Below are 18857 nucleotides of genomic sequence, written 5' to 3' on the forward strand. Positions count from 1 at the left end.
GGAGGTTTTACTTTTGGTGGGGGGAGTTTGAGATTGTGAAGATGGAAATCAGTTATGTAATGTATACTTATACTGTAGATTCCTAATGTATATCCATGGGATCCAGCTGCCTTGTAAAATTTCAATTCTGTGGTCGGACTCCCTTGGTTGAATTGCCTGCTGTCTATCAGCAACCATGCTCCAGCTTCAGAAAGGCATCACCACTTCTTTTTCTGTTGCACTGTAGATACAGTGAGTCAAAACAGTACTGTTATTTCCCCTTTAATTTTTTTATCTTCCTTTATCATTATCATCTCTGGATTACAATGCCTAAACCTATGTTTAATGCCTATAAAACATGTAAATACAAGAGGTCTGTGTCACAGCCTCACCAGACTAATGTGCCTTGACCACAACTTGATTCAGAAAAGGGGGTGGTGATGAACAGAGTGTCTGAATTAAGCAACCACTCTTACCCAGTCCAAAGATCAGGGCTTGATCCATCACCGTTATTTATCTCACTGCACCATCCCAGCTCAGAACCTGGCTATATGCAAATCAGTCTGTCCCTGGCCCAGTGCATCATGGGAACAGGGCAGACTAAACTACCAAGCCAATTCTTTACCAGGAAGGAGACAAGCTACCGGGGACTGGTTTCTGGCATTTCAGCCGTCTTCGGCCCGGCTTGCTTGAATCCTGATGGTGCAGTGAGAAAGGGACTCATGTCTGAGTATACCCTGCCACACCTATAGTGGCCAAAAACGATTCAGAAAAGGGGGTGGTGATGACCACAACTTGGGCCTGTGAATCCAGTCATAGCATGTATCTTAAGGTCATTGGGTAGTGAAGGTGGGGGGCATGGTCTTTCCAATCCTGTGTTGACCAAAGAAACACACATCACTCTTCCAATCCCCTTGCAAGCCCAGCCATGTTGCTACAGAGTTGTTTTCCCAGGACATGAAGTAAGAGTGGACGCTCTATTTAGAATCTTCATGGAACCACAAAAGAAAGTACCACTTAAAGTACTCTGGCTTGAAAACTCTTTTCACATTAGGCTCAAACTTGCATGGAAGTCGACTGTCTTCCAAGGCACTGAACCTTCTTTTGTGTTCTTTAGACTATATGTAATGTCTGCTTTTCCTTTTGCTAGTCTTCTTTCCACGTGGCGTCACCCTGGTTGCAAAGGCATGCTCTTCTGCAATGGCATCAGTCATGCCACTAGTAGGTTCTGGTGACTCGATCTGTACCACTTGCTCTCGCAATGACCTCCGAACCCCATGCCTTTTGCTACCTCGGTCTTGTTTCCCATGCTCCAACACTTTTTTTGTTTTCCAAGCTTGGACATATGCCCCACAGCTATTCTTTAGTCTTCTCTGTGCGTACTCTTTTGTTCCCTATGCGACAGGTACACATTAGTATTGCGGATGCTCAAACTGTTTGCGCTGCCCCCGCCTGCGCTTGGACTCTTTCTTTAATCACATTTTTATATAAGGGTGTTCGGGGTGGAGAGTACTCCCTAACCTCTGACTCATCAGCACCACTTTTATGTTTCAGCTCGATTGCCCGCACTCACAATTCTGTAGCTCAGCATGACTTACCTAGCAATCCAGGATGAAAAAAGATGTCTATGACTAAACCATTGCGTATGTTAAATACCATTGCTTAGTCAGTGTAAGATACCTGCTTTTCCAACCTTAATTCCAGTCCGGTTTAGAGAATTTGATCCCGCCTTTGATCACATGCATGTTTGTTTCTGAATTTCCACAATAAAAACATGCTTTTCACTCTAATGCTTTTCCATGTCCATATTTTGAGCCCTTTTGCTTTTCAGAAATCTTCACCAAAGTGAAAATGCTCTGTGGCCTTTGATGTATACTTATCCCCTAAGTACACTTGTAATTCATTGTAACTGAGGCTTTTCTGCTAGATCAATTCACTAGATTTCTGCCTCTGACGTCAATCAAGAAGCATCCTAGGACTGGTTTCTGGCAATCGACCGTCTTCAGCCAGGATAGCTTGACTCCAGTGGCCCAGTGAGCACGGGACCCACGTCTGGGCATACCCTTCCCACATAGGGTGAACAGCAAAACACACAACGTGATGGACGGAATGTTGCACATTGACAAAACACTCACCCCCTGTCACAGATCTGGGTTTAATTGTCATTGCAGTTATCAGCCCTATACAAGCAATACTGGTAAGGTACATTTTCAGCACCAAGCACAGTGTAGCTTTGGTATTGGTCCACTGCGTTAAACAATGTAGGACATATAGGCATGTATTGAACAGGTAAAACACCTGTATTGGATAGGTAAAACACCTGTATTGGATCTTTCATATAGATTCACATGTATGTATGTATTGTGTATGTGGCATATTTGTATAGCGCTGTACTGTCACACAGAGGGTATCCTGGCGCTTTGATTCAGCAAGCCGAAACCACCAATGCAAATTCATACTGCTCTTGGAAACAAGTGGGTCTTCAGACCTCTCTTAAAAGATAGAAATTCACACTGACTCCTCAGCAATATCGGGAGAGAATTCCATAGTTTAGCAGCCGCAAAACTAAACGACCGACCGCCCATCCTGACCATCTGAACTCTTTGAACCGTCACCAGATACGCGGAGGAAGAACTTAGTCTCTGAGGGGTCGAGTACCATGAGAATAAATTCTGCTGCAGAACTGGACCCTGTCCATGCAAGGCTCTAAAAACCAGACAGGATGCTTTAAAAAGGATCCGTTGATGGACCGGCAGCCAATGTAAATCCGAGAGTGCCATGGAAGAAGTGGCAGTGCACGAGCGAGACAGTACCAGCTTGGCTGCCATGTTTTGTACCCGCTGCAGCTTGCCCACCAGCGTGCTAGGCGCCTCCAGAAGCAGTGCGTTGCAGTAATCCAACTTGCTTAGAATGATACCCCGCACTAACTCAGGCCTAGCCTGCGCTGGGAGCAATGGTAGAACTTTACGTAACATCCGAAGCAGCATCATGCAAGTGGCTACGGTTTTATTAACGAAGATGTCCAATTGTAAGTTTGGGCCAAACATGACCCCCAGATTGCGAGCAGATTCCGCTGCAGTCACTGCCCCAGGATAGGAGGGATGCCAGAAATCATCTGGCAATGGATGCGGGACCCGGTCATTAGAACAATGCAACACCTCCGTTTTTGACCCATTAAACTGGAGGGAGTTGGAACGTAGCCAATCCGCTGTAGCTGACATACAGCGGTGAAAAGTCTCTAGGGAGACTGCGTCTTTACCCTCCAGAGAAAAGACCAATTGGGTATCGTCGGCGTAGTTAAACACCAAAATACCAAAGGAACTTATCAGTTGGATCAGGGAGCGGAGGTACAGATTGAATAATATAGGACTGATGGCCGAGCCCTGGGGCACCCCCTGCCCAACTCTCCGCACATCCGACCTAAAAGGCGGCAATGCCACCACCTGCTGCCTGTTGTTGAGATACGAGACTAACCAGTCCCTTGCCAACCCCGTGACTCCAATCTCCTCCAGCCTCCCGATAAGGGTGGAGTAGCTGACCGCGTCGAACGCGGCCGACATGTCGAGCAGCACTAAAAAGGCTGCCCGACCCGTGTCGACCCATGAACGGAGATTGTCCAACACGGCCACCAGTGCAGATTCCGTCCTGTGAGCTGGCCAGAAACCAAACTGGGCCACATCCAACCAGGTGTTATCCTCTAGGAATCTAGACAGAGATCAGGTAACCAGCTTCTCCATGATCTTAACCGGGAAAGGGAGCAAGGAAATGGGTCTGTAATTTGACAAGCAGGTGGGGTAGAGTGTGGGTTTCTTCAGGAGGGGTGAAACCACTGCCAACTTCCAGCTCTCCGGGACAGTTGCGGTGGCAAACGACTGATGACAGATGGAATACAGAGGATGAAAAAGTTCGGTTCGAGGCATATGGGCTGCAGATGGTACATTTATGAATAGATCGCCATCTGGTGTTGGGCTCGGATGATTGCACTTGTTTTTCTCTTGGAGAAGTCTTTTGTCGTCACGAGACTGGTGACTCCTCCTTTGGGTGCTAGTGCGCATGGGCATCGGCTCCATCCTTAGATTGTTTTTTTTTCCGCCATCGGGTTCGGATGAAGATAGAAGCGCTCCGGATCGACTTTGAGAAAAAGTGATATTTCAGCGCGTATTCCCTTTCCAATTCGACGGTATTGTTATCGAACGCGATTTCATTTCCATTCCGACGCGTTTCGACTCCAACAATAAACATTTTCTTCTAAGTCGACGAGACCGGGAGGCCTTTCTCGACGTAGTCCAGCCCGGAGTCCATGGAAAGGACTCCATTTAAGAGATGTCCAACGTGTGGTACTAAGTTCCCACACCAGGACCTACACGCGGTGTGCAACCTCTGCCCATCGCCTGAACACGAATCCAGGGACTGCGAAGCCTGCGCAGCATTCTCCTCCAAGTCGACGGTTAGAAACCGTCGAGCCCGAAGACACGAGGTTTCGAGAATGCAGTCGGAGGCAATCCCGAACTGTTCGAGGCCCAGCACCTCGAAGAAGAAGAGGAACATGAAGACGAGTCTGGGTCGGAAGTGGACGAGTCTGATGTCGAAGAAATCGACGCTCAACAAACCGTGAGTGACGATGTCCCCTTACCAAAAAAACGACCCCGTGTGGTACCGACCCCGCCTTCGACCCCGGTCAGACTACCGAAGAAAGTTTCCGACTCCCCGCCTTCGGGCCCGGCAACGAAACAGAAACAGAAACCGAAACTCTCGGCCTCCCACCATGTCGTATCCGAGAAACGGTCGACATAGACACCGACGCTCCATACAAAGGAAAGCTCGGCATCGAAACATTCCATGTCGAAACCGAAACATGCTTCGACGACGAAGACTTACTCGACACCGAAAAAATCGGAATCTAGCAAATTCTCGGTGCCGAAAACACAGAACATTGACGGTCAGAAGCAAAGGCACCTTTCGGAACTAAGAACTTCAGTACCGACACAGGAGCAGCAGACTGATCCAAAACAAAAGACTTGATCCGCAAACTGGCAAAGTGGTGACAAAATCACCGAAAAAGAGGAAGAATGAACAGCTAGATGACAAAGCTCTTTCTCCTAAAAAGAGAACAATGGGGACAAATACAACTCCTCCCCTTCCTCCTCGACCTAGAGACACACCCCCTTCTATTCCTCACACTATGCCAGCTATTCCTCCACCTTCTACACCAAGACCATCTACACCTCAAACAGATGTAGACAGTGATACAGGGGAGGGAGAACCTCATGGGGATGACAACACTATCCCAGATGAAGAAGACCCATGGGAGAATTATGATGCAGGGTCAGATGATAACGACCCAGAATTATACCCCTCAAAACCTTCACCACCTGATGATCATACAGGTTTTGTACAGCTGATTAATAGGGCAGCAAAATACCATAAGGTAGATTTACATACAGAACCTCAAATAGAGGATTTCCTTTTAGAAACGCTACCTGCTGCACAAAGAACATCAGGATCACTACCTATGCTAAAGGGTCTTCTCAATCACACAACAGAAATATTCAAAGACCCTGTGAGGGCTAGGGTATTAAACCCAAGAATTGATAAAAAATATAAGGCAGCCCCAAAGGACCCAATATTTATCAAGGGACAGGTACCTCTGGACTTGCTTGTAGTCACAAACGCTCGTAAAAGAGCAAACTCATTATCTACAGGAGAAGCTCCTCCTCCTGATAAGGAGTCCAAGCTAGTAGATGCATCAGGCAAAAGAGTAGCATCCCAAGCAGCAAACAGCTGGCGCATAGCTAATACACAAGCGCTACTTGCACGCTATGATAGAGCGCATTATGACGAGTTAAAAAAACTCATAACACATCTCCCTAAGGAACATCAAAAAAGGGCAGACCAGCTTATACAGGAAGGGAAGATAATAACCAACACTTCCATTAAGTGCGCCTTAGACGCGGCAGACACTGCAGCAAGATCCATCAACACCAGTATCATGTTAAGAAGACATGCATGGCTTAGGGTCTCAGGGTTCAAACAAGAAGTACAAACGTCTTTATTGAACCAACCTTTTGATCAAAAAACACTTTTCGGCTCAGGTACAGATGAGACTTTAGAAAAGATGAAAAAAGACACAAACGGCTAAATCAATGGGAGCATTACAACAGCCAACTCAAAGGGGTTCCTTTCGTAGGTCCACCTATAGAGGGGGGTCAAAGAATACAGGCACAAGCCAGCAATCCACCTCTTTCACACCAACATCACCCAGAGGTAATTCAAGGGGCAGTTACAGAGGTAACAGCAACAAGGGTAGAGGTCGCGGAAATAATAACAACCGCAGCTCCCCAACCCCAAAACAGTGACTTGATACAACTTTCCCCAGACCATATAACACCGGTCGGGGACATTTATCACAGTTCCTACCTGTCTGGGAAAACATCACGTCAGACAGGTGGGTGAGACAAATTATCCAACATGGTTTTTGCCTAGAACTCACAGCTACCCCACCAAACATCCCCCCCAGACAGCGTCCAATGAGTCAAGATCATCTGACATTGTTAAAACAGGAAGTACTATCACTGCTACAAAAGCATGTTATAGAGCAGGTTCCAAAACATCAGCAAGGGACGGGAGTATACTCTCTATACTTCCTAATTCCCAAAAAAGACGGGTCTCTAAGACCAATTTTAGACCTCAGACCTCTCAATGCATACATAAACTCGGAACATTTCCACATGGTCACGCTCCAACAAGTACTTCCTTTACTGAAGAAAGGGGACTTTCTTTCTACACTGGATCTAAAAGACGCTTACTTTCACATTCCAATTCACAAAGCCCACAGAAAATACCTCAGGTTTGTAGTAGAAGGACAACATTATCAGTTCAAAGTCCTTCCGTTTGGGGTCACAACAGCACCAAGGGTGTTCACAAAATGCCTAGCAGTAGTTGCAGCACACCTAAGAAGACAACAAATACATGTCTTCCCTTACTTGGACGATTGGCTAATAAAAGTCACAGGAAGAATGTCTTCAAATGCACGGAAGACCATTCAATTGCTGCACCAGCTAGGGTTTACGGTGAACTACACAAAATCCCACCTACAACCAAACAAGGTTCAACAATCTCTAGGGGCTACTATAGACACAGAAAAAGCCAAAGTATACCCCAATCTAATCAGGATCCAAACAATGATCACGTTGATCCAAAAATTTCAACCACAACACTCACTAACAGCTCGAGTGTTCATGCAGCTGTTAGGGATGATGTCCTCCTGTATACTGCTAATACCATATGCCAGACTACAAATGCGTCCACTGCAAGAGTGTCTAGCGATACAGTGGAATCAGGCTCAAGGTCAGATTACAGATCTGGTGTTGGTAGACGACCGCACACATCTCTCTCTGAAGTGGTGGAACACAACAAACATTTCCAAGGGGCGGTCGTTCCTAGAACCGATTCCACAGTGATACTAACAGCGGATGCATCGCTCACCGGATGGGGAGCGCATATGGAGAAATATACAGTGCAGGGAAAATGGAGTGTACAGCAAAAAAGACTGCACATCAATTATCTGGAACTACTAGCAGTGTTTCTAGCATTAAAAGCTTTTCAAATGCAAATCCTCAACAAAGCAGTCCTGATCAGAACAGACCACATGACTGCAATGTATTATATACAAAAACGGGGGGGGGGGGGGACACTCTCTAAGCTATCCAGACTAGCACAGGACATCTGGAGATGGGCCATTCCTCAAAAGATCTATCTGTTAGCCGAACACCTACCAGGAGTTCAAAATCAGATAGCAGACATCCTAAGCAGAGAGTCAGAACAAATACACGAATGGGAACTGCACAACCAAATACTGCAGCCATTCTTCCAAAGATGGGGACAACCAGAGATAGATCTTTGCCACTCATCAGAACGCAAAATGCCAAAACTTCACATCCAGGTACCCACACCACCTGTCCCAGGGCAATGCGCTATGGATAAATTGGTAAAAACAAATTTGCTTACGCTTTTCCCCCTCTCCCACTAATTCCATTAGTGGTTCGGAAACTGCAACAACATTCAATGACAATGATACTAGTAGCACCCACGTTGGCAAGACAGCCGTGGTTCACCACTCTACTGCAACTCTCACAGGTGCCACATCAAAAGTTAAGATTATTACCCATGCACCTTACACAGAACCATGGAGAAATAATGCACCCAGATCCCTAAGAATTGAACCTAGCGATCTGGCTCCTGAGGTCATAGAATTTGGATACTTAGATTTACCTCCAAACTGTATGGAAATCATTAAGCAAGCAAGACGTCCTACCACCAGAGCATGCTATGCAGCAAAGTGGAAATGGTTTGCTGTATACTGTAACAGTAACAACATCAACCCTCTGGACGCATCCACTAAACAGATTATTTGCTATTTACTACACTTGCAGCAATGTAACCTTGCTTACGCCTCTATTAGAGTACATCTTGCAGCTATAGCGGCGTACCTACAAAACAGACAACATCTTTCCCTGTTTAAAGTACCAACAATAAAAGCTTTCATGGAAGGCCTCAAGAGTCATTCCACCAAGACTACCGCCTTATGCATAGGTGTGAAATACAATTCCTCACATGGAAGGTGGCCTTTCTTATAGCTATTACTTCACTCAGAAGAGTAAGTTAATTGCAAGCATTTAGAATACAAGAACCATTTCTGCAGTTACACCAAAATAAAGTGGTTCTTAGAACAAACCCAAAATTCTTGCCTAAAGTAATTTCAGCATTCCACATCAATCAGCCAGTGGAACTGCCAGTCTTCTTTCCAAAACCACAGACGGTAGCAGAAAGGGCCCTACATACATTGGATGTCAGAAGGGCGATATTGTACTACATAGAAAGAATATAAACTTTCAGAAAGACAACAACTATTTGTAGCGTTTTCTCCTACACATAAGGGCAATCCTATCTCTAAAGCAGGCATTGCCAGGTGGATTGTAAAATGTATACAAATATGGTACTTAAAAGCAAAGAGGACATTAACTGTTCCTCCTAGAGCTCACTCTACACGTAAACTAGGAGCATCTATGGCATTCTTAGGAAACATTCCTCTAGATGACATATGCAAAGCAGCTACCTGGGATACACCGCATACCTTCACAAAACACTACTGTGTAGATGTGCAGGCAACACAACAGGCTAGAGTGGGATAAGCGTTACTAAAAACTTTATTTCAGACTGTTGCAACAGACACTGGTGACCACCGCTAGGGAGATAACTGCTGTATAGTCTATTCATAAATGTACCATCTGCAGCCCATATGCCTCGAACGGAATATGCTACTTACCAGTATGCATCTGTTCTTGGCATAGAGGGCTGCAGAGTGGTACGTGCCCTCCCAGCCTCCCCGGAAACCTGTGTCTGTTCCAACACTATCTTATTTAGATACACTTACATGGGCATTTCTATCTGGATTCTATCCTACTACTCCATCTAACCCTACTATGGCAAAACAATCTAAGGATAGAGCCGATGCCCATGCGCACTAGCACCCAAAGGAGGAGTCACCAGTCTTGTGACGACAAAAGACTTCTCCAAGAGAAAAACAAGGGCAATCATCCGAGCCCAACACCAGATGGCGATCTATTCATAAATGTACCACTCTGCAGCCCTCTATGCCAAGAACAGATGCATACTGGTAAGTAGCATATTCCATAGAGTCCACAAACCCAAGAGGTATAACGGAGGTTAAAGCCAGGTGTGACCTTACTCTAAAGTGGGAGCTTGGTCGAGCAGTAAGGCAGTACCAGGGGACAGTGTAAAGCATTTGTTGTACACTCAGTCGGCAAAAGGTTTCACACACACTCAAGGACTGAACTCTAGGCCAATTGTTTTCATATCAAAAGAGATTATTGTTTCATTTTTAGAACCAACCGGTATAAAAATTTACTTTTCTAAGTAAGAGTACTCATATAATTACTTTGCAAAGAGACAATAAACTTTGTAAACACAATAGGTACATAGGTTGCAGTAGGCAACACAATTCTAAACACAATTTAGAGAAGAATGGAGAAGTGTGGCTCAATGGTTGGAGCAGCAGACCCTGATGCAGAGGTCTAGCCCGGGACCAGGGTTCAATTCCCCGCCTCGGCGGGTCCTGGGCTCAAAATTCCACGGACCTGATAATTCTCGCCTCGGTGCCTATTCCAATCATAGAGTCCCACTCTGCAACTCTGGGCAATAGCTTGCTTAATCTCCACAACGCACCCCACAACGCTAAGGATGCCTGGCCTTCACCCTGGGGGTGCCCAGGAGTGGACGCCTCACAGGGAAAGCCAGGACGGGTTCCACAGCGGTATTCGTACAAGCGCCTTGAGACCCTTGCGGGTGAGTAGTGCGCGATACAAGTATCAATTTACATTTACATTGAGCTCAATGGGTTTCCTACATAAATGCAGCTAGTTACTTTATCGATTTACTTTTGTAGTCCCAGGACTGGAGCCTAGTTTCAGCCTTAGGGTCTAAGCTGGAAACAGTTTAGCAAAAACGATTTGGCTATTGCTATGATTTTTAAGAAATATAAATCTATTTCAAAAGTTCACACTTAAAAACTTTTCTATGAAAATCCGTCAATGTTACTATTTGGAAGGAAAATCAAGTTGTAATTAAAGTACGTTCTCGTTACTTTTGTAATCCAGGACTGGGCTCTTAGGGCCAGCACTGGGGTCTCTACTTAAAACAGGTAAGCAATTACGTTTCAGTAGTAGGTATGATTCTGTAGTAGGGGATCTCTGTGTATAGTCATAATCTAGTGAATAGTCCCGCCCATGTGCGTGGACCCCGGATCAATCAAAAATAATCTCTTACAGTGTCAAAAAATGCAGAAAGGCATAGACACTTAAGAGAGAATTTAAAGACAGATAATGCAGCCTAAAAAGGCTACACTTTCCAGTACTTCAACTAGAAATTTCACCATAAAATCAACAAAAACAGCAAAGCCTGTACAGATTTCCCTTGCTTCACCAGCAAGATCCCTCAGGAATGATAGAGAGGAGAACCTGGACAGACAAGCCCCATAGGCTGCTATTATGTGGCTTAAACAGGATACTGTGCCTTTAAGGAAACCTTCCAGAAGCTTCTCCCAGTATCCCAGAATGCATAGCAGGTCCAACTTAATTTCAGTTCTTTTTTCCGGCTCCTGCAAGCAGGACCCTGGAGCATTGAGCTCTCCCTTTTCAAGGGTTTTGTTGGTGTTTTTTGCACTAATTTCGATTTTGTGTACTTTTAAAGTACTTTGGTGTCTTCTTCTTGGTCTTTTGCACACTTTAGTTGTCTATAATGCCTGCATTATTTGACAAATGCCCGAGGTGCTCCAGGAAGAAGGCCAAGTCAGACCCCCATGAGGTCTGTATCCTCTGCCTTCCTTCTTCCCACATCCCAGAGGAGTGTGAAATCTGCCGTGGGTTCACTGGCAGGACCCTGAGGGACAGGATGAAAATCAAACTTCAGGGACTCGAGGAGAGAAAGAAGAAGGCACAAGGTTGGTCTGGTGGGGCTTCTTCTACCCATGCTGAGGCCTCTGGGGGGCTCCCCAGGGGCAGGAAGTCCAGCAAACGTCATCTATCTCCGTCTGGGTCGGTGGCTCCTACCACGACGTCGAGAGGAATGACTGCTATCTGTTCCCCTTCTCCCCAGGGCTCTGGGTCGAGGCGACGTCGACCGTCGCGGGATGTGGACAGGCCGCTGTCGATGGGGCCCGGCGTCGGCGCTCGTCGTCGAGATGACACCGCAGGCATCAACGGCGCAGAAGGTACGTGGTACGGACGTTCGACGTTGAGGCGAAGGAGACGTTCGACGTCGAGGTTGTCTCGCTCGACGTCGAGGAAGCGCGACTCAACCCCGAGGAAACGGCGCTCGCCGTCGGGTCGCCGTTCTCCGACTCCCAAGAGGCGCGGAAGGAGCACTGACACTACTGGCCCCAGTGGCTCCAGCAGGGCGGCCTAAGCCCAGGAGATCGCGATCCCGCTCCAGGCGGAGAGGGAGAGAGCGCAGTCGGCACCGTTCCTCTACGAGATCGAGGCGGCGCCACAGGAGGCGAGAGTCGCGGTCCCGCACGGATTCCTCCGGGACCAGATCTTTCTCCCCAACATTGTCGGACTCGACAGGGACAAGGGTGTCCCCAGTGGATGATATCAGTACCTTTCAGAACGTGCTCTTGAGGGGGGCGGCGAAGCTCGGGATCACGGTGACTGCTCCAACACCGACGACGTCCGTGATCTTTGAGACGCTTCACAAGAAGCACCTGTCCCGCCCTCTTCTGCCGCTCGTGCCAGGTTTGGTGGAACCAGCGAAGGAACTGTTCCTTACGCCTGCAACTACGAGGGCCGCTCCGTCCCGCCTTCTTAAGAAGTACAGGGCTCCGGACTCAGACCCGGCGTTTCTGAGAACAGACTCCGTGATTGTGACGGCAGCCAGGAAGCAGCACTCGACCTCCCAGTCTTCTACTGTTCATCCGGATAAGGAAAGTCGGTGGATCGACTCCAATGGGAGAAAGGCCTGTGGGACGGCCTCTACGTCCATGAAGGCCGCTAGCGACACAGCCCTGCTGGGGCGTTATGATCGGGCACTGTGGGAGTCCCTACAGCAGTTTGCGGATCTCCTTCCGAAGGATCGGAGGGAGGATTTCCTGGAAATCCTGAAGGAAGGGATGCTGGTCTCCAATCAAGTCATCAGCGCGGCTGCTGATACCTCGTTGCTGGCAGCCCACGGTTATTGTCATGGAATTAACCAGAGACGCCATGCCTGGCTTCGACTGACGTCCCTCAAGCCGGAGGCCCAGCAGAGAGTTGCTAATCTGCCCTTATCGGGGGAGACCCTCTTCGGGAAGCACGCGGACGATGAAATGGCCCGCATGAAGGCAGAGGCGGAGACCTTGACGGCGGTGGGCTTGGAGAAGCCCAAGGACAAGAAGAGCTACCGCCCGTTCCAGAGTAGGTTTGGGGCGCAGGGCAGAGGCAGAGGCCGAGGACAGGCTGCGGGTCAGCAACAGCAGCAGCAGCAGCAGCAGTACCACAGGCCCTTCCAAAAGCGCCAGAAGGGTAGGGGAGGCCAGCAACCCTCTACCGCGAACAAGGACGCAGCAGGGTCTCGTCCCTGAGCTGTTACTTCCCCCTCGTCCGTTACCCGCTCCGGTGGGGGGAAGCATTCAATCTTTTCTGGCAGAGTGGAGAAAAATTACTCAGGACAAGTGGGTGCTGAATATTGTTTGCAATGGATACAGTCTTCGGTTCACCGGCCCGCCTACATCGATCCCTCCGGTCAGCTCACAGTATCAACTGCGCGAGCTCCAGGCGGAGGCCGACGTCCTCTTGAGGAAAAGGGCCATAGAAGACGTGCCTCTGTCTCAGAGAGGAAGAGGTCTGTACTCCCGGTTCTTTCTGGTCCGAAAAAAGGACAAGAACGAGTTCAGGCCCATTCTGGATTTGCGACAGGCAAACAAGTGGATTCGCAGAGAAAAGTTCCGCTTGCTGTTGTTGCATCAGATTTATCCTCAGCTGCAACGGGGAGACTGGCTGTGTGCCATAGACCTACAGGATGCTTACTTCCATGTGCCCATTGCACACAAACACCGGCAGTTCCTGCGATTCCAAGTCGGCGCCAATCACTATCAATACACAGTGTTGCCGTTCGGACTGAAGTCCACACCCAGGACATTCTCGAAGTGCATGGCGGTGGTGGCCGCACACCTGCGGAAGAACAAGGTGTTTGTCTACCCGTACCTGGACGATTGGTTGATCAAGGCCTCTTCCTTCTCGGAAGCTCAAGCGCACTTCCAGAAGACGTGCGTTCTCTTGAACAAGCTGGGGTTGCACATCAACATGTCCAAGTCTGTCCCGACTCCGGTCCAGTGCATACAGTACTTGGGAGCATCAATCGATACGCTGTCAGCAAGCGTGTCTCCTTCGGAGGAGCGACGGCGATCGATCCTTCGGAAGGCTCAGGCTCTTATGACCGCTCCATCTACAACAGTGAGGACGGTGTCTTCTCTACTGGGGTCGATGGCCTCTTGTATCTTCCTCACTCCCCATGCAAGACTTCACATGAGACCTCTGCAGGAGTGCTTGGAGGACCAGTGGGACCAGAGGAGAGGATCTTGGGACGACAAGATACGACTGCCTCTGCATGCTCTTCAGTCCCTGAAGTGGTGGTGTTCAGCGGAGAATCTCCTCAGAGGGGTTCCCTTCCACAAGGACATTCCTGCTCAGACGATCGTGACGGATGCTTCTCTCCACGGCTGGGGAGCGCATTCGGGAGACTTACAGATTCAAGGTGCGTGGTCTCCGATGGAGTCCACTTATCACATCAATTTCCTGGAACTCAGGGCTGTTCACTTGGCGCTGAAGGCCTTTCATTCGTCCTTCCGGACCAACTCTCTGCTTGTACAGACGGACAATACTACCACGATGTATTACCTCAACAAGCAAGGGGGGTCGAGATTGCGCACCCTGTCTCGGGAGGCGCAGACTATCTGGCATTGGCTTCTGGCAAGAGGATTGACGATAACGGCCACCCATCTGCCAGGTGTGCAGAATGCTCAGGCGGACGCACTGAGCAGACTGATTCAGAAAAACCACGAATGGGTCATAAACGACGACGTGCTAGGAGAAGTCTTCGAAAGGTGGGGGACTCCAGACGTAGATCTGTTCGCCACCGCCGAAAACAGCAAATGCCGTGACTTCGCCTCCAGGTACTACCAGCAAGGGACGCTGGGGAATGCACTCTGGATCAACTTCGACCAGCTTTGTGTACGCTTTTCCACCCATTCCCCTGATTCCAGCGGTGCTGATCAAGCTGTCCCAATCCAGGGCGCGGATGATCCTGATTGCCCCGGAATGGCCCAGGCAGTGGTGGTTCACGGACCTTCTACACTGGTCTCTCCTTCCGCACATACGGCTGCCGTGCAGGCCGGACCTTCTAACGAAGTTCGGGGGGCAGATGTTGCACCCGAACCTCTCCTCTTTGAGTTTGGCGGCATGGCTCCTGAGATAGTGCAATATGGCCATTTGAATCTCCCAGACGATTGCATGGACATACTGAAGGAGGCTAAGCGGCCTTCCACTAGGACTTCCTATGCTTACAAGTGGAAGAGGTTCTGTATCTGGTGCAAGTCTAAGAACTATGACCCTACGACATGCAAGGAAGAAGTCATCCTTCCTTATCTTCTACATTTGGCGCAGTCTGGCCTTAACGTTCATTCCATTAAGGTTCATCCCGCTGCCTTGACTGCCTACTGGAAATGCCCTTCACAGACTTCCTTCTTCCAGATCCCTGTGGTCAAAGATTTCTTGGAAGGCTTGAAGAAAGTATTCCCTCCTGTCAGGCTCCCTTTGCCTTCAAGGGATTTGAATGTGGTGCTGTCCAGATTGATGAAGGAGCCTTTTGAGCCTATTCATAAGGCTTCGTTGCAGCACCTGTCTTGGAAGGCGGCGTTCCTCGTGGCCATCACATCGGCTCGCAGGGTGAGTGAAATTCAGGCGTTGTGTTGCCAAGAACCTTATACTGTATTTCATGCTGCTAAGGTTGTTATGCGTACTCACCCTAAATTTCTTCCCAAGGTTATTTCTGATTTTCATATCAACCAGACTATAACTTTACCTACGTTTTTTCAGAATCCTTCATCTCCAGCGGAAAGGTCTTTACATTCCCTGGATGTCAGGAGGGTGTTGAAATTTTATCTGGATAAAACCAAGGATATTCGTAGGTCAGACCAATTATTTGTCAATTATGGATCTGTCAGGACGGGTTTTGCTACCTCTAAGCAGTCCATCTCCAGGTGGATTGTGTCCTGCATACAGCTGTGTTACCAAAAAGCTAATAAGACCTTAGGGGGTAAGCCTAAGGCTCATTCCACCAGGGGTAAAGCTGCCACGACGGCTTTACTCCGTAATGTTCCGATTGCAGAGATCTGCAAGGCGGCCACTTGGAAGTCGGTTCATACCTTTGCTAAGCATTACTGCCTGGACACTGATGCCAGGGCAGACGCTCAGGTTGGGCAGGCTTCGCTGCGGAATTTATTCGCACTATAGTGGTTGTTTCTGTTTCTCCACCGCCGCTTTGGTGTGGGGATGGGCTTGCCATTCTAGTCACTAGATTATGACTATACACAGAGATCCCCTACTACAGAAGGAGTAGTTTCTGTCCTGTAACTCCAGTTCTGTAGTAGGGGTATCTGTTATAGTCATAAGCGCCCTCCGGCCTCCCCGGTGGAGAATTCTTCATGTAAACAATGCTACAGGTCTGGCGTTTTTTACGCCTTCAAAAAGAACTGAAAGTAAGTTGGACCTGCTATGCATTCTGGGATACTGGGAGAAGCTTCTAGAAGGATTCCTTAAAGGCACCGTATCCTGTTTAAGCCACATAATGGCAGCCTATGGGGCTTGTCTGTCCAGGTTCTCCTCTCTATCATTCCTGAGGGATCTTGCTGGTGAAGCAAGGGAAATCTGTACAGGCTTTGCTGTTTTTGTGGATTTTATGGTGGAATTTCTAGTTGAAGTACTGGACAGTGTAGCCTTTTTAGGCTGCATTATCTGTCTTTAAATTCTCTCTTAAGTGTCTATGCCTTTCTGCATTTTTTGACACTGTAAGAGATTATTTTTGATTGCTCCGGGGTCCACGCACATGGGCGGGACTATTCACTAGATTATGACTATAACAGAGATACCCCTACTACAGAACTGGAGTTACAGGACAGAAACTACTCCTTTTTAAGGAATATTTGTAATTTTCAAAAGTAGACAGAAGAAATTTCACAGAAAAAGTCAATGGTTTCCTATGGCAGGAATTTAGATTGCTAGCAAACACGGTTGTGATTACTTTTACGGTTCAGTACTGGGCTACAAGGTACAGTACTGGCTTCTCTCCTGATCACAGGTGAGTGGTTCGAAATTTGTTATTCGGCTGATTTTAGATGAATATTTTAAAGTTTCAAAACCTCCCACTTAGTAGATTTTTCGAGTCAAACCAGTCAATGTTATCCTATGGCAGGAAAGTGAGTCATCGGTTTTCAGGTGAGTACTCGACTGGTGAAGTTAAGGTTCTGGGCATAGACTCAGGGGTTCCCCAGGGTCAGGTAGGTACAGTTAGTACACCCTCAGTGGCACAGGGGCGGCCGGGTGCAGAGGTAGGTGCTTTTGAGCCGTCGGGCGCTCAATGTTATTCCATGAGGATCTTGAAAAGGGAACAGAGGCTGCAGGCTCGGGGACAGTGGATCTTCATGAGCGACCAACACTTAGAGGGGTAAGTTGGGATCTTGGAGAATAGGTAGGCACCGAGGAGTTGGGCACAGGGGGCTGTGGGGCACCGGGTGCAGGGGTGTCTTTTGAGGTTGGGAAATCTTACCCCCTGCTGGTCGCGATCGGAGGGGTCCTTTGTCTTGAGACTTCAGGTTTTGTCGAGGAGTGTCCTTGGGCACTGGATTCAGAGTCAGAATCTCCGGGGGGGGGGGCGCATCCTCAGGGTCTTGGTTCACTCCAGCACAGGCCAGGCTTGGCGGGTGCATAGTGTGCAGGGTTCGCGGTTCCGGGCTGATATCAGGGCTTGTTACTTGCTTTGAGCAGTACCACTGCTCGTGGGAGACCCAGGTAGTCAGTCACAAGGCAGTCGGGTCCTCCGGGGTTTTTGAGGTTGCTGACCACTGGAGACGCTGAGGTTTTGCAGGAGCAGGTTCGAGGGTCGACAGGCCGGTAGTGCTGGGGCCAAATCAGTTGGTGTCTTCCTCTTTTTAGCAGCTGCACGGCAGGTCTTCTTGTTTCTTGTTCTTTCTTGTTTCGGTATCTGGATTAGGGAATTTAGGGGCGTTACAGGTAGGGCAAGGACAGGGACCAATAGGTCCCTGTCCTTGGGTGGGTACACCCCCTAACCTGCTCCTCTCCTGTGGTAGGTGGGCAGGAGCCTAGCTGTGATTGGGCAGGGCTCCCCATCTTCAAGATGGCCGGAGCCCGGGGTCGTGCTTGGCACAGACTGGCACCCTCTCCCCCCCCCCCCCCCCCCCCCCCCCCCCCCCACTCTTCCTGTTGTAGTTTTTCCCGCCAGAGTAGGGGTCAGGACTGGTGGCGGCCAGTTCCTGGGTACAGCAAATGGTCTGGAGAAGCTCACAGAGGCGGCATGCCTTTGAAGCTTCCCCCTGCCCATCCTGGGGGAGAAGACCTAGCACCCCTCCCAGGATGTGCATTGTTGCAGGCCCAAGAGAGCAGGGGGCTCTCCACCCAGGGGTCCAGCAACATTTCTGCTGTGTGGCAGCCACTCAGCCCAGACGTGGATTGTAGGTTAGGTTTCAGGGGGCATCTCTAAGATGCCCTTTGTAGTGCATTTTACATTAAATCCCACACTGGCATCAGTGTGGGTTTAATGTGCTGAGAAGTTTGATATCAAACTTGTCAGTGTTCATTGTAGCCATTATGGTGCGGTGGAGTTCGTAGTGACAACCTCCCAGCACCATATACTCTTAATGGCATCACTGTACTTACAGTGCCCAGGAATGGCCCTGGGCTCTGTAGGGGCACAGGGCTCATGCACCTGTGCCCACACCACTGGCATAGGGCCCCCCGCTAGAGGGGTGGCTGATGTATGCCAGGGCAGTGGGGTTGTGGGCATGGCACACAGGGATGTGTGCCATGTCGACTCTTTGTTTAGTTCTGCACCTAGACACTCAGCCTGCAAAGGCAGTCTGTGGGTGTCAAGGTACATGGCCCCTAAGGGTGGCACAATAAGTGCTGCAGCCCTTAGGGGGTCTTCTCTGGTCACAATTCCCTGGGTACCATGGGTACCATTTACTAGGGGCTGACATGTGGCCAGAGATGTCAATTGGGTTTAGGCTTCAATGCAATTTTAGGGAAGAGACA

General features: G+C 48.8%; 1 protein-coding gene across 1 annotated transcript in view; it reads left to right on the forward strand.

Moving 5' to 3' along the window:
- TXLNG (taxilin gamma) overlaps positions 1-18857 on the forward strand; it is a 290841-nt gene that overhangs the window by 221931 nt on the left and 50053 nt on the right. The gene's annotated exons all lie outside the window — the stretch shown is intronic.

Source organism: Lissotriton vulgaris, chromosome 8 (assembly GCF_964263255.1).
Source record: "Lissotriton vulgaris chromosome 8, aLisVul1.2, whole genome shotgun sequence".
Taxonomy (NCBI): domain Eukaryota; kingdom Metazoa; phylum Chordata; class Amphibia; order Caudata; family Salamandridae; genus Lissotriton; species Lissotriton vulgaris.